Genomic DNA, 8651 nt, shown 5'->3' on the forward strand with positions numbered 1-8651 from the left:
ATCTTTTTCAAAACCACCTAACTACTTTTCCCTCTTTAATTTTCGAAAATATCTCATCTCTTTTTCAAAAATTCTTTTTAATTGTTTTAAATTTTAATTTTAATTATATCTTATCTTTAATTTTCGAAAATCATTAACTACTTTTTTAAAATTATTTTCGAATTCTCCCTCTCTTCTCTTATTCTATTTATTTATTTATTTACTAACACTTCTCTTCACCTCTCTTCATCTCCAATCACTGCCTCTATCCTCACCCTTGTGATTGGATTCTCCACTTTTATTCCTTTCTTCTTCTACTAATAATAAGGATCCTCTTTGTCCATATATAGATGATTCCTCTTCCTTTTCTTTTTTTTTTCTCTTTCATATGAGCAGGAACAAGGAAAAAGACACTCTTGTTGAAGCTGATCCAGAACCTGAAAGGACTCTAAAAAGGAAACTAAGAGAAGCTAAATTACAACAATCTAGAGTAAACCTTTTTGAAATTTTTGAACAAGAGAAGGAGATGGCAGCTGAACCCAACAACAATAATACAAGGAGGATGCTTGGTGATTTCACTAAACCAACGTCCAAGTTTGATGGAAGAAGCATCTCAATCCCTGCCATTGGAGCAAACAAATTTGAGCTGAAACTTCAATTAGTTGCTTTGATGCAACAGAACTGCAAGTTTCATAGACTTCCATCTGAAGATCCTTATCAGTTTTTAACTAAGTTCTTGCAGATTTGTGAGACTGTTAAGACAAATGGAGTAGATCCTGAAGTCTACAGGCTCATACTTTTCCCTTTTGCTGTAAGAGACAGAGCTAGAACATGGTTGGACTCACAACCTAAATATAGCCTGGACTCTTGGGATAAGCTGGTCATGGCCTTCTTGGATAAATTCTTTCCTTCTCAAAAGCTGAGCAAGCTTAGAGTGGATGTTCAGACCTTCAAACAAAAAGATAGTGAATCCCTCTATGAAGCTTGGGAAAGATATAAGCAGATGACCAAAAAGTGTCCTTCTGACATCTTTTCAGATTGGACCATATTAGATATATTCTATTATGGTCTATCTGAGTTTTCCAAAATGTCATTGAACCATTCTGCAGGTGGATCCATTCACCTAAAGAAAACATCTGCAGAAGCTCAAGAACTTACTGACATGGTTGCAAATAACCAATTCATGTACACTTCTGAGAGGAATTCCGTGAATAATGGGACGCAAAAGAATAATGACTGTGATGAGCTTCAAACTCCTGAAGGCTGGGCATTAGTGACAGACGCAAAAGAATCACTAGATTCTATTCCAACCTGATTGAGAACCGACAGATGATTAGCCGTGCCGTGACAGGGTGCGTTGAACATTTTCACTGAGAGGACGGGATTGTAGCCACTGACAACGGTGATGCCCAACATACAGCTTGCCATGGAAAGGGGTAAGAAGGATTGGATGAAGACAGTAGGAAAGCAGAGAGACGGAAGGGACAAAGCATCTCCATTCGCTTATCTGAAATTCTCACCAATGAATTACATAAGTATCTCTTTCTTTATGCTTTATTCATATATCATTCATAACCATTTGAATCTGCCTGACTGAAATTTACAAGGTGACCATAGCTTGCTTCATACCAACAATCTCTGTGGGATCGACCCTTACTCGCGTAAGGTTTATTACTTGGACGACCCAGTGCACTTGCTGGTTAGTTGTGCGAAGTTGTGATAAAGAGTTGAGATTTCAATTGAGCGTACCATGTTGATGGCGCCATTGATGATCACAATTTCGTGCACCAAGTTTTTGGTGCCGTTGCTGGGGATTGTTGAGTTTGGACAACTGACGGTTCATCTTGTTACTTAGATTAGGTATTTCTCTTCAGAGTTCTTAAGAATGAATTCTAGTGTTTCAAGGTGATGTTCTTATCATCACCAAAGCTGATTGATTCTCATCAATTTAGCTCTTGAATGCAATGTCCTGCTGAAGCTTGGCTAGCCATGTCTAATTCCTTTAGACTGAAGCTTTAAACTAACATTGCATGATTCCTGGAATTCTCATTAAGAATTTTGATATCTTTATTTTCTTTTCCACTTAATTTTCGAAAAAAAACCAAAAAAATTACAAAATCATAAAAACCAAAAATATTGTATGTTTCTTGTTGAGTCTAGAGTCTCATGTTAAGTTTGGTGTCAATTGCATGTTTTTGTTCTTCTTGCATTCATTCATGTGTCTAAGGATCTTCAAGTTATTCTTGATGGTTCTCTTGCTCTGATCTTTAAATTCTCTTGACTTGAGTGTTTTGTTGTTTCTCATATGCATTCTCATTTTGTTAGTGTCAATGGTATACAAATTGCTAAGTTTGGTGTCTTGCATGCATTGTTATTTGATTTTAGTTGCATTTTGATTATTCCTCATATTAAAAATCCAAAAATATTTTTAATTTGTGTCTTTTCAAGTCAATAGTACAGAGAATTGAAGATTCAGAACATTCAGCTGAGAAATTATACAGAAAAAGTTGGACGTTCAAAACGCCCAGTGAAGAAGGAAAACTGGCGTTTAAATGCCCGCCAGGGTGCCTGGCTGGGCGTTTAACGCCCAAAAGGGTAGTGTTTTGGGCGTTAAACGCCAGAATGGATACCATTCTGGGCGTTTAACGCCAGGATGGCACAAGAGGGAAGATTCTGTTTTTAATTCAAATTTTTTTTTCAGGTTTTCAAAATTTTTCAAAATCAAATCTTTTTCAAATAATATCTTTTCAATCATATGTTTTCAAAATCAATTTCTTTCCATACTTGCTATCAATTAATGATTTGATTCAACATTTCAAGTATGTTGCCTTTTCTGTTGAGAAAGATTTAATGTTTGAATCATATCTTTTCTTGTTAGGCAAGTCATTAATTTTTAAAATCAAATCCTTTTAAATTGTTTTTCAAATCATATATTCTCAGTCACATCTTTTTAAAATCATAACTTTTCAAATCATATATTCTCAATCACATCTTTTTCAAAATAGTTTTAAATTATATCTTTTTGATTTCTAATTTCAAAATCTTTTACAAAAATCACTTGATTTTTTTTCCACTCTTAGTTTTCGAAAATCAATTGAAGTTTTTCAAAATGTTTTAAAATCTTTTGCTTAATTTTCGAAAATTTCTTCCCCTCTTCTCACATCCTTCTATTTATGGACTAACACTATTCCTCAATGCACAATTCGAACTCCATCTTTCCTTGATAAGTTCGAATTTTCTACCTCTTCCTTCTATTTTTCTTTTCCTCTGACACCTCAAGGAATCTCTATACTGTGACATAGAGGATTCCATATTTTCTTGTTTTCTTCTCTTTCATATGAGCAGGAGCAAAGACAAAAGCTTTCTTGTTGAGGCTGACCCTGAACCTAAAAGGACCTTGAAGCGAAAGCTAAGAGAAGCTAAGGCACAACTCTCTGTAGAGGACCTAACAGAAATCTTCAAGGAAGAAGAACCCATGGCAGCCGAAAACAACAACAATGTCAACAATGCAAGGAAGGTGCTGGATGACTTTACTGCACCTACTCTCGACTTCTATGGGAGAAGCATCTCTATCCCTGCCATTGGAGCAAACAACTTTGAGCTTAAGCCTCAATTAGTTTCTCTAATGCAACAGAATTGCAAGTTCCATGGACTTCCATTGGAAGATCCTCATCAGTTTTTAGCTGAATTCTTGCAAATCTATGACACTGTCAAGACCAATGGGGTTGACCCTGAGGTCTATAGACTTATGCTATTCCCTTTTGCTGTAAGAGACAAAGCTAGGATATGGTTGGACTCACAACCTAAAGAAATCCTGAACTCTTGGAAAAAGCTAGTCAATGCCTTCTTGGCAAAGTTCTTTCCACCTCAAAAATTGAGTAAGCTTAGAGTGGAAGTCCAAACCTTCAGACAGAAGGAAGATGAATCCCTCTATGAAGCTTGGGAAAGATACAAACAATTGATCAGAAAGTGTCCCTCTGACATGCTTTCTGAATGGAGCATCATAGGTATCTTCTATGATGGTCTATCTGAACTGCCCAAGATGTCATTGGATAGCTCAGCTAGAGGATCTCTTCATCTGAAGAAGACGCCTGCAGAAGCTCAAGAACCCATTGAAATGGTTGCAAATAACCAATTCATGTACACTTCTGAAAGGAATCCTGTGAACAATGGGACGAATCAGAAGAAAGGAGTTCTTGAGATTGATACCCTAAATGCTATATTGGCTCAGAACAAAATATTGACTCAGCAAGTTAATATGATTTTTCAAAGTCTGTCTGGAATGCAAGCTGCACCAGGCAGTACTAAGGATGCTTCATCTGAAGAAGAAGCTTATGATCCTGAGAACCCTTCAATGGAAGAGATGAATTACATGGGAGAACCCTATGGAGACACCTATAATCTTTCATGGAGAAATCATCCAAATCTCTCATGGAAGGATCAACAGAGACCTCAACAAGATTTCAACAACAATAATGGTGGAAGAAACAGGTTTAGCAATGGCAAGCCTTTTCCATCATCTTCTCAGCAACAGACAGAGAATTCTAAGCAGAACCACTCTGACTTAGCAACCATGGTCTCTGATCTAATCAAAACCACTCAAAGTTTTATGACTGAAACAAGGTCCTCCATTAGAAACTTGGAGGCACAAGTGGGTCAGCTGAGTAAGAAAATTAATGAACTCCCTCCTAGCACTCTTCCAAGCAATACAGAAGAGAGTCCAAAAGGAGAATGCAAGGCCATTAACATGACCTACATGTCCGAATATGGAGAGGAGGACGAGGCAGTGAGCACCACTGAGGAAGGCCTTAATGGACGTTCACTGGCCTCCAATGAGTTCCCTAATGGGGAACCATGGGAATCTGAGGCTCACACTGAGACCATAGAGATTTCATTGAATTTACTTCTGCCATTCATGAGCTCTGATGAGTATTCTTCCTCTGAAGAGGATGAAGATGTCACTGAAGAGCAAGTTGCCAAGTACCTTGGAGCAATCATGAAGCTAAATGACAAGTTATTTGGTAATGAGACTTGGGAGGATGAACCCTCTTTGCTCACCAAAGAACTGGATAACTTGACTAGGCAGAGATTACCTCAAAAGAGACAGGACCCTGGGAAGTTCTCAATACCTTGTACAGTAGGCACCATGACCTTCAAGAAGGCTCTGTGTGACCTAGGGTCAAGCATAAATCTCATGCCTCTCTCTGTAATGGAGAAGCTAGGGATCTTTGAGGTGCAAGCTGCAAAAATCTCACTAGAGATGGCAGACAATTCAAGAAAACAAGCTTATGGACTTGTAGAGGATGTTCTGGTAAAAGTTGAAGACCATTACATCCCTACTGATTTCATAGTCCTAGAGACTGGGAAGTGCATGGATGAATCCATCATCCTTGGCAGACCCTTCCTAGCCACAGCAAAGGCTGTGATTGATGTTGACAGAGGAGAATTGATCATTCAAGTGAATGAAGAATCCCTTATGTTTAAGGCTCAAGGATATCCCTCTGTAACCATAGAGAGGAAGCATGAAGAGCTTCTCTCAAAACAGAGCCAAACAGAGCCCCCACAGTCAAAATCTAAGTTTGGTGTTGGGAGGCCACAACCAACTTCTAAGTTTGGTGTTGGGAGGTTCCAACATTGCTCTGAGCATCTATGAGGCTCCATGAGAGCCCACTGTCAAGCTACTGACATTAAAGAAGCGCTTGTTGGGAGGCAACCCAATGTTATATTTATCTATTTTTCCTTTGTTATTTTATGTTTTCTGTAGGTTGATGATCATGGAAAGTCACAAAATCAATTGAAAAAGCAAAAACAGAATGAAAAACAGAAAGAAAAATAGCACACCCTAGAGAAAGTCCTTGCTGGCGTTTAAACGCCAGTAAGGGCAGCAAATGGGCGTTTAACGCCCAGTCTGGCACCATTCTGGGCGTTTAACGCCAGAAAGGGGCACCAGATTGGCGTTAAACGCCAGGAAAGGGCAAGAAGCTGGCGTTAAACGCCAGAAATGGGCACCAGCCCGGTGTTTAACGCCAGAATTGGCATAAAGAGCATTTTTGCTCGCCACTTGGTGCAGGGATGAATTTTCCTTGACACCTCAGGATTTGTGGACCCCACAGGATCCCCACCTACCCCACCACTCTCTCTCTTCTTCACCCATTCACCAATCACCTCAAAACCTCTTCCCTAAAAACCCCTCACCTATCAAATCCCATTATTCTCTTCACCACTCACATCCATCCTTCATAAAACCCCACCTACCTCACCATTCAAATTCAAACCACTTTCCCTCCCAAACCCACCCATTCATAACCGAACCCTACCCCTCTCTCCACCCCTATATAAACCCATCTTCACTCCTTCATTTTCACACAACCTAAACACTACTTATCCCCCTTTGGCCGAACCACAAAGCCACCTCCATCTCCTCCATTTCTTCTTCTTCTACTCTCTTTTTTCTTCTTTTGCTCGAGGACGAGCAAACCTTTTAAGTTTGGTGTGGTAAAAGCATTGCTTTTTGTTTTTCCATAACCATTTATGGCATCCAAGGCCGGAGAAACCTCTAGAAAGAGGAAAGGGAAGGCAAAAGCTTTCACCTTCGAGTCATGGGAGATGGAGAAATTCATCTCAAGGGTGCATCAAGACCACTTCTATGAAGTTGTGGCCTTGAAGAAGGTGATCCCTGAGGTCCCTTTCAAACTCAAAAAGAGTGAATACCCGGAGATCCGTCATGAGATCCGAAGAAGAGGTTGGGAAGTTCTTACCAACCCCATTCAACAAGTCAGAATCCTAATGGTTCAAGAGTTCTATGCCAATGCATGGATCACCAAGAACCATGATCAAAGTGTGAACCCGGACCTAAAGAATTGGCTTACAATGGTTCGGGGAAAATACTTAGATTTTAGTCCGAAAAATGTGAGGTTAGCATTCAACTTGCCCATGATGCAAGGAGATGAACACCCTTACACTAGAAGGGTCAACTTTGATCAAAGGTTGGACCAAGTCCTCATAGACATTTGTGAAGAGGGCGCTCAATGGAAGAGAGATTCAAGAGGAAAGCCGGTTCAACTGAGAAGGCATGACCTCAAGCCCATGGCTAGAGGATGGTTGGAGTTTATCCAACGCTCAATCATTTCGACTAGCAACCGGTCCGAAGTTACTATAGACCGGGCTATCATGATTCATAGCATCATAATTGGAGAGGAAGTAGAAGTTCATGAGGTTATATCCCAAGAACTTTATAAGGTGGCGGACAAGTCCTCTACCTTGGCAATGTTAGCCTTCCCTCATCTCATTTGTCACCTCTGTTATTCAGTTGGAGTTGACATAGAGGGAGACACCCTCATTGACGAGGACAAGCCCATCACTAAGAAAAGGATGGAGCAAACAAGAGACCCCTCTCATCATGAAATCCCTGAGATGCCTCAAGGGATGCACTTTCCTCCTCAAAACTATTGGGAGCAAATCAACACCTCCCTAGGAGAATTGAGTTCCAACATGGGACAACTAAGGGTGGAGCACCAAGAAAATTCCATCCTCCTCCATGAAATTAGAGAAGATCAAAGAATCATGAGAGAGGAGCAACAAAGGCAAGGAAGAGACATTGAGGAGCTCAAGCACTCCATAAGATCTTCAAGAGGAAGAACAAGCCGCCATCACTGAGGTGGACCCGTTCTTTAATCTCCTTGTTCCTTATTTTCCTGTTTTTCGAATTTTCATGCTTATGTTTATCTATGTTTGTGTCTTGTGATCATTAGTGTCTTAGTGTCTATGCCTTAAAGTTATGAATGTCCTATGAATCCATCACCTTTCTTAAATGAAAAATGTTCTTAATTGAAAAAGAGAAGAATTGCATGAATTTTAAATTTTATAACAGATTAATTATTTTGATGTGGTGGCAATATTTTGGTTTCTGAATGTATGCTTGAACAGTGCATAAGTCTTTTGAATTTGTTGTTCATGAATGTTGGCTCTTGAAAGAATAATGAAAAAGGAGACATGTTACTGAGAATCTGAAAAATCATAAAAATGATTCTTGAAGCAAGAAAAAGTAGTGAATACAAAAAAAAAAGAGAGAGAAGGAAATAAAGTTGTGATCCAAGGCAAAAAGAGTGTGCTTAAGAACCCTGGACACCTCTAATTGGGGACTCTAGCAAAGCTGAGTCACAATCTGAGAAGGTTCACCCAGTTATATGTCTGTGGCATGTATGTATCCGGTGCCACGGCCAAGACTCATAAAGTAGCTGTGTTCAAGAATCATCATACTTAACTAGGAGAATCAATAACACTATCTGGATTCTGAGTTCCTATAGAAGCCAATCATTCTGAATTTCAAAGGATAGAGTGAGATGCCAAAACTGTTCAGAGGCAAAAAGCTAAAGCCCCACTCATCTAATTAATACTGATCTTCATAGATATTTTTGGAGTTCATTGCATATTCTCTTCTTTTTTTCTTATTTGATTTTCAGTTGCTTGGGGACAAGCAACAATTTAAGTTTGGTGTTGTGATGAGCGGATAATTTATACGCTTTTTGGCATTGTTTTTAGTATGTTTTAGTTAGATTTTAGTATACTTTTATTAGTTTTTAGTTAAAATTCACTTTTCTGGACTTTACTATGAGTTTGTGTGTTTTTCTATGATTTCAGGTATTTTCTGGCTGAAATTGAGGGACCTGAGC

The 8651-nt window shown here is 39.1% G+C and overlaps 1 non-coding gene across 1 annotated transcript; it reads right to left on the reverse strand.

Annotated features, from left to right (window-relative positions):
- Nucleotides 1–904: 904 nt before the first annotated feature.
- Nucleotides 905–1011, reverse strand: LOC112792958 (small nucleolar RNA R71). The gene has a single exon (XR_003197673.1). It is a non-coding gene; the product is annotated as a small nucleolar RNA R71 (small nucleolar RNA).
- Between the last annotated feature and the right edge of the window lie 7640 nt (nt 1012–8651).

Source organism: Arachis hypogaea, chromosome 3 (genome assembly GCF_003086295.3).
Source record: "Arachis hypogaea cultivar Tifrunner chromosome 3, arahy.Tifrunner.gnm2.J5K5, whole genome shotgun sequence".
NCBI classification, from domain to species: Eukaryota; Viridiplantae; Streptophyta; class Magnoliopsida; order Fabales; family Fabaceae; genus Arachis; species Arachis hypogaea.